This window comes from Cherax quadricarinatus, chromosome 4, assembly GCF_038502225.1.
Source record: "Cherax quadricarinatus isolate ZL_2023a chromosome 4, ASM3850222v1, whole genome shotgun sequence".
NCBI lineage: Eukaryota > Metazoa > Arthropoda > Malacostraca > Decapoda > Parastacidae > Cherax > Cherax quadricarinatus.
This window is the reverse complement of record NC_091295.1, coordinates 71,879,922-71,896,752: the sequence shown is the minus strand read 5'-3', so window position 1 is coordinate 71,896,752 and position 16,831 is coordinate 71,879,922.

Here is a 16,831-nt window from a genome sequence, read left to right as displayed (position 1 = left end):
TAATAATATTCTTAATAATACTGCAGTCCACTATAAATGATTCTGTAGCTAGTGCTGCAGTTATTACTAGTAGTTTGGCAGCGCTGTATGACCCTCGTGGGTTTAGCGCTTACTTATGATCATAATAATAATACTAGTACAGTGGAAGCTCTGTATAAGACCAGCTCCCTACCTGAACAAAGCTCAGCATTCGGCCAAACAAATACGGCCTGCCAGAACTTCGCTGAAAACTATTTTGTGTTTCTTTGCATTTTTTGGTGTGTTTTTGTTTTATGTGTATAAATAAGTCACCATGGGGCCTACGACAATTAGTGATAACAGCCAACCAAACAGAAAATTGGTTGGGAAGAACTTGTTTGATGCTCAAACAGAGCGACACTTGAACTGCATGATCTTCCCACTACTATTGTAATTAAGAAACTCGGTTATTACGTTTTTTTTTTGTCGACAAGTCGGCTGTCTCCCACCTAGGCAGGGTGATCCAACAAGAAAGAAAATCCCCAAAACAAAAATACTTTCATCATCATTCAACATTTTCACATCACTCATACATAATCACTGTTTTACAGAGGTGCCCAGATACAACAGTTTAGAAGCATATATAAAGATACAATATAAAAAGTGACCTGAAATAATATAATAAACTCCATATAGAATATAATATCAGGGCCTCAATTATATACACAACCCGCATATAGAAGAGAGGGGCTTATGACGACGTTTCAGTCCAACTTGGACCATTTACAAAGTCACACTAACGAGAAGTAGAGCAGGAAGGGTATATATAGGCAGGAAGTGGTAGTGGTAGTAGTAATAGTAGTAGTGGAGGTGGAAGGAATTAGTAGTGGGGAAGTAAGAAGGAGGAGGAGCCAGTCAAATGCTAAGAAAGGGAAGCACTGCAAGGGAGCTAGGTGCCCACAGAGGGAGGATGCAAGAACACAAGGGAGGGGAAATAATAAAAAAAAATAAATAATGAAGGAACAAAAACACAAGGGAGAAGAAAGACAACCCAGAGGAGAAAAAGGAAAGAGGAAAAGGGAAGGGGGAGAAGAAGAAAATGGAGGAATCAGGTTAGGTCACAGGTGTTCTGAAGTTTGGGGCATTTTACAATGTAGTGGGAGAGGAAGGCATCTACAGAGATGAAGCCAGGACTAAGATTCATATAAGGAAAGTTGTGTATTAGGGAAGGTTCGACCAGACGGCGACTGTTAAAGTTGGAAGCAAGGAAGACAGTTTTAGCAGAAGACCAGTCAATAGGATGGCTGTGATCTCTGACGTGACAGAAAAAGAGCATTGTTAAGTGTTGGCAAGCCTAACACTATTTTTGTGCTCCCTAAGTCTGTCAGAAAGAGATTGGCCAGTTTCTCCAAAGTATGGAAGAGGACAGGAGGAACAAGAAATAGAGTAGACACCAGGAGCATCAGTAGAGGGAGGAGAGGTATGAATAAGATCAGTGCGAAGAGTGTTAGTCTGGCGGAAAGTATATACATATATATACCATCCTATTACACATCCCTCCAAACTGTTAATATCCCAAACTCCTCCTTTAAAGTGCAGGCATTGTACTTCCCATTTCCAGAACTCAAGTCCAGCTACATAAAAATAACTGGTTTCCCTGAATCCCTTTACTAAATATTACCCTGCTCACACTCCAACAGCTCGTCAGGTCCCAAAAACCATTCGTCTCCATTCACTCATATCTAACATGCTCATTATTATTATTATTATTTTAATTAATTGAAAGGCTAAACCCCCAAAAAATGGAAGACCCTTCAAGGGGTGTTGCTCAGTGCAGGTGAGCAGGCTCTTAATCCCCTTCTTTGGATTGAACCTAAATGCCTTCCATTTTCCAGGCACTGTATGACCCCTATGAGTTAAAAATCACTCCCTGTGTGACTAATAATAGTAATTTAGAAGAGAGCTTAAACACAGTGTCTGCAGGAGTAGCATCTGAGGTGCAGAAAATTGATAGGTTTTTGAGAATGATCTTCATCTGGGACAGTTTTTGATCTGCTATGATATTGTTGTTATGACTTGATGCTTTATAGTCAAATTTAAATTCACTTCAAATTCAATTTTTTTTTTTTTGCGTAGTATGCACTGTGCCTGACAGTACCCCTACTTGATCCACCACCACTGCAACCACCACAGTGCCCCTACTTGATCCACCACCACTGCAACCACCACAGTGCCCCTACTTGACCCACCACCACTGCAACCACCACAGTGCCCCTACTTGATCCACCACCACTACTACCACCACAGTGCCCCTACTTGATCCAGCACCACTACTACTACCACAGTGCCCCTACTTGATCCAGCACCACTACTACTACCACAGTGCCCCTACTTGATCCACCACCACTACTACTACCACAGTGCCCCTACTTGATCCACCACCAATGCAACCACCACAGTGCCCCTACTTGATCCACCACCAATGCAACCACCACAGTGCCCCTACTTGATCCACCACCAATGCAACCACCACAGTGCGCCTACTTGATCCACCACCACTGCAACCACCACAGTGCCCCTACTTGATCCACCACCACTGCAACCACCACAGTGCCCCTACTTGATCCACCACCAGTGCAAAAACCACAGTGCCCCTACTTGATCCACCACCACTACTACCACCACAGTGCCCCTACTTGATCCACCACCACTACTACTACCACAGTGCCCCTACTTGATCCACCACCACTACTACCACCACAGTGCCCCTACTTGATCCACCACCACTACTACCACCACTACTACTACCACAGTGCCCCTACTTGATCCACCACCACTACTACTACCACAGTGCCCCTACTTGATCCACCACCACTACTACTACCACAGTGCCCCTACTTGATCCACCACCACTACTACCACCACAGTGCCCCTACTTGATCCACCACCACTACTACCACCACAGTGCCCCTACTTGATCCACCACCACCACTACTACCACCACAGTGCTCCTACTTGATCCACCACCACTACTACCACCACTACTACTACCACAGTGCCCCTACTTGATCCACCACCACTACTACCACCACAGTGCCCCTACTTGATCCACCACCACTACTACCACCACAGTGCCCCTACTTGATCCACCACCACTACTACCACCACAGTGCTCCTACTTGATCCACCACCACTACTACTACCACAGTGCCCCTACTTGATCCACCACCAATGCAACCACAACAGTGCCCCTAGTTGATCCACCACCAATGCAACCACCACAGTGCCCCTACTTGATCCACCACCAATGCAACCACCACAGTGCCCCTACTTGATCCACCACCACTGCAACCACCACAGTGCCCCTACTTGATCCACCACCACTGCAACCACCACAGTGCCCCTACTTGATCCACCACCAATGCAAAAACCACAGTGCCCCTACTTGATCCACCACCACTACTACCACCACAGTGCCCCTACTTGATCCACCACCACTACTACTACCACAGTGCCCCTACTTGATCCACCACCACTACTACCACCACAGTGCCCCTACTTGATCCACCACCACTACTACCACCACAGTGCCCCTACTTGATCCACCACCACCACTACTACCACCACAGTGCTCCTACTTGATCCACCACCACTACTACCACCACTACTACTACCACAGTGCCCCTACTTGATCCACCACCACTACTACCACCACAGTACCCCTACTTGATCCACCACCACTACTACCACCACAGTGCCCCTACTTGATCCACCACCACTACTACCACCACAGTGCTCCTACTTGATCCACCACCACTACTACCACCACTACTACTACCACAGTGCCCCTACTTGATCCACCACCACTACTACCACCACAGTGCCCCTACTTGATCCACCACCACTACTACCACCACAGTGCCCCTACTTGATCCACCACCACTACTACCACCACAGTGCTCCTACTTGATCCACCACCACTACTACTACCACAGTGCCCCTACTTGATCCACCACCAATGCAACCACCACAGTGCCCCTAGTTGATCCACCACCAATGCAACCACCACAGTGCCCCTACTTGATCCACCACCAATGCAACCACCACAGTGCCCCTACTTGATCCACCACCACTGCAACCACCACAGTGCCCCTACTTGATCCACCACCACTGCAACCACCACAGTGCCCCTACTTGATCCACCACCAATGCAAAAACCACAGTGCCCCTACTTGATCCACCAACACTACTACCACCACAGTGCCCCTACTTGATCCACCACCACTACTACTACCACAGTGCCCCTACTTGATCCACCACCACTACTACCACCACAGTGCCCCTACTTGATCCACCACCACTACTACCACCACAGTGCCCCTACTTGATCCACCACCACCACTACTACCACCACAGTGCTCCTACTTGATCCACCACCACTACTACCACCACTACTACTACCACAGTGCCCCTACTTGATCCACCACCACTACTACCACCACAGTACCCCTACTTGATCCACCACCACTACTACCACCACAGTGCCCCTACTTGATCCACCACCACTACTACCACCACAGTGCTCCTACTTGATCCACCACCAATACTACTACCACAGTGCCCCTACTTGATCCACCACCAATGCAACCACCACAGTGCCCCTAGTTGATCCACCACCAATGCAACCACCACAGTGCCCCTACTTGATCCACCACCAATGCAACCACCACAGTGCCCCTACTTGATCCACCACCACTGCAACCACCACAGTGCCCCTACTTGATCCACCACCACTGCAACCACCACAGTGCCCCTACTTGATCCACCACCAATGCAAAAACCACAGTGCCCCTACTTGATCCACCACAACTACTACCACCACAGTGCCCCTACTTGATCCACCACCACTACTACTACCACAGTGCCCCTACTTGATCCACCACCACTACTACCACCACAGTGCCCCTACTTGATCCACCACCACTACTACCACCACTACTACTACCACAGTGCCCCTACTTGATCCACCACCACTACTACTACCACAGTGCCCCTACTTCATCCACCACCACTACTACTACCACAGTGCCCCTACTTGATCCACCACCACTACTACCACCACAGTGCCCCTACTTGATCCACCATCACTACTACCATCACAGTGCCCCTACTTGATCCACCACCACTACTACCACCACAGTGCTCCTACTTGATCCACCACCACTACTACTACCACAGTGCCCCTACTTGATCCACCACCACTACTACCACCACAGTGCCCCTACTTGATCCACCACCACTACTACCACCACAGTGCTCCTACTTGATCCACCACCACTACTACTACCACTGCAACCACCACAGTGCCCCTACTTGATCCACCACCACTACTACTACCACTGCAACCACCACAGTGCCCCTACTTGATCCACCACCACTACTACCACCACAGTGCCCCTACTTGATCCACCACCACTACTACCACCACAGTGCCCCTACTTGATCCACCACCACTACTACCACCACAGTGCTCCTACTTGATCCACCACCACTACTACTACCACTGCAACCACCACAGTGCCCCTACTTGATCCACCACCACTACTACTACCACTGCAACCACCACAGTGCCCCTACTTGATCCACCACCACTACTACCACCACAGTGCCCCTACTTGATCCACCACCACTACTACTACCACTGCAACCACTACAGTGCCCCTACTTGATCCACCACCACTACTACCACCACAGTGCCCCTACTTGATCAACCACCACTACTATCACCACAGTGCCCCTACTTGATCCACCACCACTACTACTACCACAGTGCCCCTACTTGATCCACCACCACTACTACCACCACAGTGCCCCTACTTGATCCACCACCACTACTACCACCACAGTACCCCTACTTGATCCACCACCACTACTACCACCACAGTGCCCCTATTTGATCCACCACAACTACTACTACCACAGTGCCCCTACTTGATCCACCACCACTACTACTACCACAGTGCCCCTACTTGATCCACCACCACTACTACCACCACAGTGCCCCTACTTGATCCACCACCACTACTACCACCACAGTGCCCCTATTTGATCCACCACCACTACTACTACCACAGTGCCCCTACTTGATCCACCACCACTACTACCACCACAGTGCCCCTACTTGATCCACCACCACTACTACCACCACAGTGCCCCTACTTGATCGACCACCACTACTACTATCACTGCAACCACCACAGTGCCCCTACTTGATCCACCACCACTACTACCACCACAGTCCCCCTACTTGATCCACCACCACTACTACTACCACAGTGCCCCTACTTGATCCACCACCACTACTACTACCACAGTGGCCCTACTTGATCCACCACCACTACTACCACCACTGACCCTACTTGATCCACCACCACTACTACCACCACAGTGCCCCTACTTGATCCACCACCACTACTACCACCACAGTGCCCCTTCTTGATCCACCACCACTACTACCACCACAGTGCCCCTACTTGATCCACCACCACTACTACCACCACAGTGCCCCTACTTGATCCACCTCCACTACTACCACCACAGTGCCCCTACTTGATCCACCACTACTACTACCACCACAGTGCCCCTACTTGATCCACCACCACTACTACTACCACTGCAACCACCACAGTGCCCCTACTTGATCCACAACCACTACTACCACCACAGTGCCCCTACTTGATCCACCACCACTACTACCACCACAGTGCTCCTACTTGATCCACCACCACTACTACTACCACAGTGCCATTACTTGATCCACCACCACTACTACTACCACAGTGCCACTACTTGATCCACCACCAATACTACCACCACAGTGCCCCTACTTGATCCACCACCACTACTACTACCACAGTGCCACTACTTGATCCACCACCACTACTACCACCACAGTGCCCCTACTTGATCCACCACCACTACTACCACCACTACTACTACCACAGTCCCCCTACTTGATCCACCACCACTACTACTACCACAGTGCCCCTACTTGTTCCACCACCACTACTACCACCACTACTACCACCACAGTGCCCCAACTTGATCCACCACCACTACTACCACCACCACCACTACCACTACTACCACAGTGCCCCTACTTGATCCACCACCACTACTACTACCACAGTGCCCCTACTTGATCCACCACCACCACCACTACTACTACTACCACCACTACTACCACCACTACTACCACCACATTGCCCCTACTTGATCCACCACCACTACTACTACCACAGTGCCCCTACTTGATCCACCACCACTACTACCACCACAGTGCCCCTCCTTGACCCACCACCAGTACTACCACTACAGTGCCCCTACTTGACCCACCACCACTACTACCACCACAGTGCCCCTACTTGACCCACCACCACTAATACCACCACAGTGCCCCTACTTGACCCACCACCACTACTACCACCACAGTGCCCCTACTTGACACACCACCACTACTACCACCACAGTGCCCTTACTTGACCCACCACCACTACTACTACCACAGAACCCCTACTTGATCCACCACCACTACTACTACCACAGTGCCCCTACTTGATCCACCATCACTACTACCACCACAGTGCCCCTACTTGACCCACCACCACTACTACCACAGTGCCCCTACTTGATCCACCACCACTACTACTACCACAGTGCCCCTACTTGATCCACCACCACTACTACCACCACAGTGCTCCTACTTGATCCACCACCACTACTACTACCACAGTGCCCCTATTTGATCCACCACCACTACTACCACCACAGTGCCCCTACTTGATCCACCACCACTACTACTACCACAGTGCCCCTACTTGATCCACCACCACTACTACCACAACAGTGCCCCTCCTTGACCCACCACCACTACTACCAGTACAGTGCCCCTACTTGACCCACCACCACTACTACCACCACAGTGTCCCTACTTGACCCACCACCACTACTACCACCACAGTGCCCCTACTTGACCCACCACCACTACTACCACCACAGTGCCCCTACTTGACACACCACCACTACTACCACCACAGTGCCCCTACTTGACCCACCACCACTACTACTACCACAGTGCCCCTACTTGATCCACCACCACTACTACTACCACAGTGCCCCTACTTGATCCACCACCACTACTACCACCACAGTGCCCCTACTTGACCCACCACCACTACTACTACCACAGTGCCCCTACTTGATCCACCACCACTACTACTACCACAGTGCCCCTACTTGATCCACCACCACTACTACCACCACAGTGCTCCTACTTGATCCACCACCACTACTACTACCACAGTGCCCCTACTTGATCAACCACCACTACTACCACCACAGTGCCCCTACTTGATCCACCACCACTACTACTACCACAGTGCCCCTACTTGATCCACCACCACTACTACCACCACAGTGCCCCTACTTGATCCACCACCACTACTACCACCACCACCACTACCACTACTGCCACCACAGTGCCCCTACTTGATCCACCACCACTACTTCCACCACTACTACCTCCACAGTGCCCCTACTTGATCCACCACCACTACTACCACCACAGTGCCCCTACTTGATCCACCACCACTACTACCATCACTACTACCACCACAGTGCCCCTACTTGATCCACCACCACTACTACTACTACAGTGCCCCTACTTTATCCACCACCACTACTACCACCACAGTGCCCCTACTTGATCCACCACCACTACTACTACCACAGTGCCCCTACTTGATCCACCACCACTACTACTACCACAGTGCCCCTACTTGATCCACTACCACTACTACCACCACAGTGCCCCTACTTGATCCACCACCACTACTACTACCACAGTGCCCCTACTTGATCCACCACCACTACTACTACCACAGTGCCCCTACTTGATCCACCACCAATGCAACGACCACAGTGCCCCTAGTTGATCCACCACCAATGCAACCACCACAGTGCCCCTACTTGATCCACCACCAATGCAACCACCACAGTGCCCCTACTTGATCCACCACCACTGCAACCACCACAGTGCCCCTACTTGATCCACCACCACTGCAACCACCACAGTGCCCCTACTTGATCCACCACCAATGCAAAAACCACAGTGCCCCTACTTGATCCACCACCACTACTACTACCACTAATACCACCACAGTGCCCCTACTTGATCCACCACCACCACCACTACCACTACTACCACCACAGTGCCCCTACTTGATCCACCACCACTACCACTACTACCACCACAGTTCCGCTACTTGATCCACCACCACTACTACCACCACAGTGCCCCTACTTGATCCACCACCCCTACTACCACCACAGTGCCCCTACTTGATCCACCACCACTACTACCACCACAGTGCCCCTACTTGATCCACCACCACTACTACCACCACAGTGCCCCTACTTGATCCACTACCACTACTATCACCACAGTGCCCCTACTTGATCCACCACCACTACTACCACCACAGTGCCTCTACTTGATCCACCACCACTGCTACCACCACAGTGTCCCTACTTGATCCACCACCACTACTACCACCACAGTGCCCCTACTTGATCCACTACCACTACTACCACCACAGTGCCCCTACTTGATCCACCACCACTACTACTACTACTACCACAGTGCCCCTACTTGATCCACCACCACTACTACTACCACAGTGCCCCTACTTGATCCACTACCACTACTACCACCACAGTGCCCCTACTTGACACACCACCACTACTACCACCACAGTGCCCTTAATTGACCCACCACCACTACTACTACCACAGTGCCCCTACTTGATCCACCACCACTACTACTACCACAGTGCCCCTACTTGATCCACCATCACTACTACCACCACAGTGCCCCTACTTGACCCACCACCACTACTACCACAGTGCCCCTACTTGATCCACCACCACTACTACTACCACAGTGCCCCTACTTGATCCACCACCACTACTACCACCACAGTGCTCCTACTTGATCCACCACCACTACTACTACCACAGTGCCCCTACTTGATCCACCACCACTACTACCACCACAGTGCCCCTACTTCATCCACCACCACTACTACTACCACAGTGCCCCTACTTGATCCACCACCACTACTACCACAACAGTGCCCCTCCTTGACCCACCACCACTACTACCAGTACAGTGCCCCTACTTGACCCACCACCACTACTACCACCACAGTGTCCCTACTTGACCCACCACCACTACTACCACCACAGTGCCCCTACTTGACCCACCACCACTACTACCACCACAGTGCCCCTACTTGACACACCACCACTACTACCACCACAGTGCCCCTACTTGACCCACCACCACTACTACTACCACAGTGCCCCTACTTGATCCACCACCACTACTACTACCACAGTGCCCCTACTTGATCCACCACCACTACTACCACCACAGTGCCCCTACTTGACCCACCACCACTACTACTACCACAGTGCCCCTACTTGATCCACCACCACTACTACTACCACAGTGCCCCTACTTGATCCACCACCACTACTACCACCACAGTGCTCCTACTTGATCCACCACCACTACTACTACCACAGTGCCCCTACTTGATCAACCACCACTACTACCACCACAGTGCCCCTACTTGATCCACCACCACTACTACTACCACAGTGCCCCTACTTGATCCACCACCACTACTACCACCACAGTGCCCCTACTTGATCCACCACCACTACTACCACCACCACCACTACCACTACTTCCACCACAGTGCCCCTACTTGATCCACCACCACTACTTCCACCACTACTAACTCCACAGTGCCCCTACTTGATCCACCACCACTACTACCACCACAGTGCCCCTACTTGATCCACCACCACTACTACCACCACTACTACCACCACAGTGCCCCTACTTGATCCACCACCACTACTACTACCACAGTGCCCCTACTTTATCCACCACCACTACTACCACCACAGTGCCCCTACTTGATCCACCACCACTACTACTACCACAGTGCCCCTACTTGATCCACCACCACTACTACTACCACAGTGCCCCTACTTGATCCACTACCACTACTACCACCACAGTGCCCCTACTTGATCCACCACCACTACTACTACCACAGTGCCCCTACTTGATCCACCACCACTACTACTACCACAGTGCCCCTACTTGATCCACCACCAATGCAACCACCACAGTGCCCCTACCCACCACCAATAACCACCACAGTGCCCCTACTTGATCCACCACCAGTTCCCCACCACTACTTGTTCGACCACCACTTCTACCACCACAGTGCCCCTACTTGATCCACCACCACTACTACCACCACAGTGCCCCTACTTGATCCACCACCACTACTACCACCACAGTGCCCCTACTTGATCCACCACCAATGCCACTACTAACCACCACAGTGCCCCTACTTGATCCACCACCAATACCACCACAGTGCCCCTACTTGATCCACCACCACTGTGCCCCTACTTGATCCACCACCACTGCACCACCACAGTGTACTTGATCCACCACCAATGCCTCCCCTACTTGATCCACCACCACTACTACCACCACAGTGCCCCTACTTGATCCACCACCACTAGTACTACCACCACAGTGCCCCTACTTGATCCACCACCACTCCTACTACCACAGTGCCCCTACTTGATCCACCACCACTACTACTACTGCCCCTACTTGATCCACCACCACTACTACCACTACCACAGTGCCCCTACTTGATCCACCACCACTACTACCACCACAGTGCCCCTACTTGATCCACCACCACTACTACCACCACAGTGCCCCTACTTGATCCACCACCACTACTACCACCACAGTGCCCCTACTTGATCCACCACCACTACTACCACCACAGTGCCCCTACTTGATCCACCACCACTACTACCACCACAGTGCCCCTACTTGATCCACCACCACTACTACTACCACAGTGCCCCTACTTGATCCACCACCACTACTACCACCACAGTGCCCCTACTTGATCCACCACCACTACTACCACCACAGTGCCCCTACTTGATCCACCACCACTACTACCACCACAGTGCCCCTACTTGATCCACCACCACTACTACTACCACTGCAACCACCACAGTGCCCCTACTTGATCCACCACCACTACTACTACCACAGTGCCCCTACTTGATCCACCACCACTACTACCACCACAGTGCCCCTACTTGACCTACCACTGCAACCACTACAGTGCCCCTACTTGATCCACCACCACTACTACCACCACAGTACCCCTACTTGATCCACCACCACTACTACCACCACAGTGCCCCTACTTGATCCACCACCACTACTACCACCACAGTGCCCCTACTTGATCCACCACCACTACTACCACCACAGTGCCCCTACTTGATCCACCACCACTACTACCACCACAGTGCCCCTACTTGATCCACCACCACTACTACCACCACAGTGCCCCTACTTGATCCACCACCACTACTACTACCACAGTGCCCCTACTTGATCCACCACCACTACTACTACCACAGTGCCCCTACTTGATCCACCACCACTACTACCACCACAGTGCCCCTACTTGATCCACCACCACTACTACCACCACAGTGCCCCTACTTGATCCACCACCACTACTACTACCACAGTGCCCCTACTTGATCCACCACCACTACTACCACCACAGTGCCCCTACTTGATCCACCACCACTACTACCACCACAGTGCCCCTACTTGATCCACCACCACTACTACTACCACAGTGCCCCTACTTGATCCACTACCACTACTACCACCACAGTGCCCCTACTTGATCCACCACCACTACTACCACCACAGTGCCCCTACTTGATCCACCACCACTACTACTACCACAGTGCCCCTACTTGATCCACCACCACTACTACCACCACAGTGCCCCTACTTGATCCACCACCACTACTACCACCACAGTGCCCCTACTTGATCCACCACCACTACTACCACCACAGTGCCCCTACTTGATCCACCACCACTACTACCACCACAGTGCCCCTACTTGATCCACCACCACTACTACCACCACAGTGCCCCTACTTGATCCACCACCACTACTACCACCACAGTGCCCCTACTTGATCCACCACCACTACTACCACCACAGTGCCCCTACTTGATCCACCACCACTACTACCCACCAACCACCACAGTGCCCCTACTTGATCCACCACCACCACTAGTACTACCACCACAGTGCCCCTACTTGATCCACCACCACTGCTACCACCACAGTGCCTTTATTTGATCCACCACCACTACTATCACCACAGTGCCCCTACTTGATCCACCACCACTACTACTACCACAGTGCCCCTACTTGATACACCACCACCACCACAGTGCCCCTACTTGATCCACCACCACTACTACTACCACAGTGCCCCTACTTGATCCACCACCACTACTACCACCACAGTGCCCCTACTTGATCCACCACCACTACTACCACCACAGTGCCCCTACTTGATCCACCACCACTACTACCACCACAGTGCCCCTACTTGATCCACCACCACTACTACCATCACTACTACCACAGTGCCCCAACTTGATCCACCACCACTACTACCACCACCACCACTACTACTACCACAGTGCCCCTACTTGATCCACCACCACTACTACTACCACAGTGCCCCTACTTGATCCACCACCACCACCACTACTACTACTACCACTACTACTACCACCACTACTACCACCACAGGGCCCCTACTTGATCCACCACCACTACTACTACCACAGTGCCCCTACTTGATCCACCACCACCACCACTACCACTACTACCACCACAGTGCCCCTACTTGATGCACCACCACTACTACTACCACAGTGCCCCTACTTGATCCACCACCACTACTACCACCACAGTGCCCCTACTTGATCCACCACCACTACTACCACCACTACTACCACCACAGTGCCCCTACTTGATCCACCACCACTACTACCACCACAGTGCCCCTACTTGATCCACCACCACTACTACCACCACAGTGCCCCTACTTGATCCACCACCACTACTACTACCACAGTGCCCCTACTTGATCCACCACCACTACTACCACCACAGTGCCCCTACCTGATCCACCACCACTACTACCACCACAGTGCCCCTACTTGATCCACCACCACTACTACTACCACAGTGCCCCTACTTGATCCACCACCACCACCACCACCACCACCACTACTACCACCACAGTGCCCCTACTTGATCCACCACCACTACTACCACCACAGTGCCCCTATTTGATCCACCACCACTACTATCACCACAGTGCACCTACTTGATCCACCACCACTACTACTACCACAGTGCCCCTACTTGATACACCACCACCACCACAGTGCCCCTACTTGATCCACCACCACTACTACTACCACAGTGCCCCTACTTGATCCACCACCACCACCACAGTGCCCCTACTTGATCCACCACCACTACTACCACCACAGTGCCCCTACTTGATCCACCACCACTACTACCACCACAGTGCCCCTACTTGATCCACCACGACTACTACCACCAGTGCCCCTACTTGATCCACCACCACTACCACCACAGTGCCCCTACTTGATCCACCACCACTACTACCACCACAGTGCCCCTACTTGATCCACCACCACTACTACTACCACTGCAACCACCACAGTGCCCCTACTTGATCCACCACCACTACTACCACCACTACTACCACCACTACTACCACCACAGTGCCCCTACTTGATCCACCACCACTACTACCACCACAGTGCCCCTACTTGATCCACCACCACTACTACCACCACAGTGCCCCTACTTGATCCACCACCACTACTACCACCACAGTGCCCCTACTTGATCCACCACCACTACTACTACCACAGTGCCCCTACTTTATCCACCACCACTACTGCCACCACAGTGCCCCTACTTGATCCACCACCACTACTACTACCACAGTGCCCCTATTTGATCCACCACCACTACTACTACCACAGTGCCCCTACTTGATCCACTACCACTACTACCACCACAGTGCCCCTACTTGATCCACCACCACTACTACCACCACAGTGCTCCTACTTGATCCACCACCACTACTACTACCACAGTGCCCCTACTTGATCCACCACCACTACTACCACCACAGTGCCCCTACTTGATCCACCACCACTACTACTACCACTACTACCACCACAGTGCCCCTACTTGATCCATCACTACCACCACTACCACTACTACCACCACAGTGCCCCTACTTGATCCACCACCACCACCACTACCACTACTACCACCACAGTGCCCCTACTTGATCCACCACCACTACCACTACTACCACCACAGTGCCCCTACTTGATCCACTACCACTACTATCACCACAGTGCCCCTACTTGATCCACCACCACTACTACCACCACAGTGCCTCTACTTGATCCACCACCACTACTACCACCACAGTGCCCCTACTTGATCCACTACCACTACTATCACCACAGTGCCCCTACTTGATCCACCACCACTACTACCACCACAGTGCCCCTACTTGATCCACCACCACTACTACTAATACTACCACGGTGCCCCTACTTGATCCACCACAACTACTACCACCACAGTGTCTCTACTTTATCCACCACCACTATTACCACCACAGTGCCCCTACTTGATCCACTACCACTACTACCACCACAGTGCCCCTACTTGATCCACCATCACTACTACTACCACAGTGCCCCTACTTGATCCACTACCACTACTACCACCACAGTGCCCCTACTTGATCCACCACCACTACTAGTACCACAGTGCCCCTACTTGATCCACCACCACTACTACCACCACAGTGCCCCTACTTGATCCACTACCACTACTACCACCACAGTGCCCCTACTTGATCCACCACCACTACTACTACCACAGTGCCCCTACTTGATCCACTACCACTACTGCCACCACAGTGCCCCTACTTGATCCAGTACCACTACTACCACCACAGTGCCCCTACTTGATCCACCACCACTATTACCACCACATTGCCCCTACTTGATCCCCCACCACTACTACTACCACAGTGCCCCTACTTAATCCACCACCACCACTACTACCACAGTGCCCCTACTTGATCCACCACCACTACTACTACCACAGTGCCCCTATTTGATCCACCACCACTACTACCACCACAGTGCCCCTACTTGATCCTCCACCACTACTACTACCACAGTGCCCCTACTTGATCCACCACCACCACCACAGTGCCCCTACCTGATCCACCACGACTACTACTACCACAGTGCCCCTACTTGATCCACCACCACTACTACCACCACAGTGCCCCTACTTGATCCACCACGACTACTACCACCACAGTGCCCCTACTTGATCCACCACGACTACTTCCACCACAGTGCCCCTACTTGATCCACCACCACTACTACCACTACAGTGTCCCTACTTGATCCACCACCACTACTACCACCACAGTGCCCCTACTTGATCCACCTCCACTACTACTACCACAGTGCCCCTACTTGATCCACCACCACTACTACTACCACTGCAACCACCACAGTGCCCCTACTTGATCCACCACCACTACTACTACCACAGTGCCCCTACTTGATCCACTACCCCTACTACCACCACAGTGCCCCTACTTGATCCACCACCACTACTACCACCACAGTGCCCCTACTTGATCCACTACCACTACTACCACCACAGTGCCCCTACTTGATCCACCACCACTACTACTACCACAGTGCCCCTACTTGATCCAC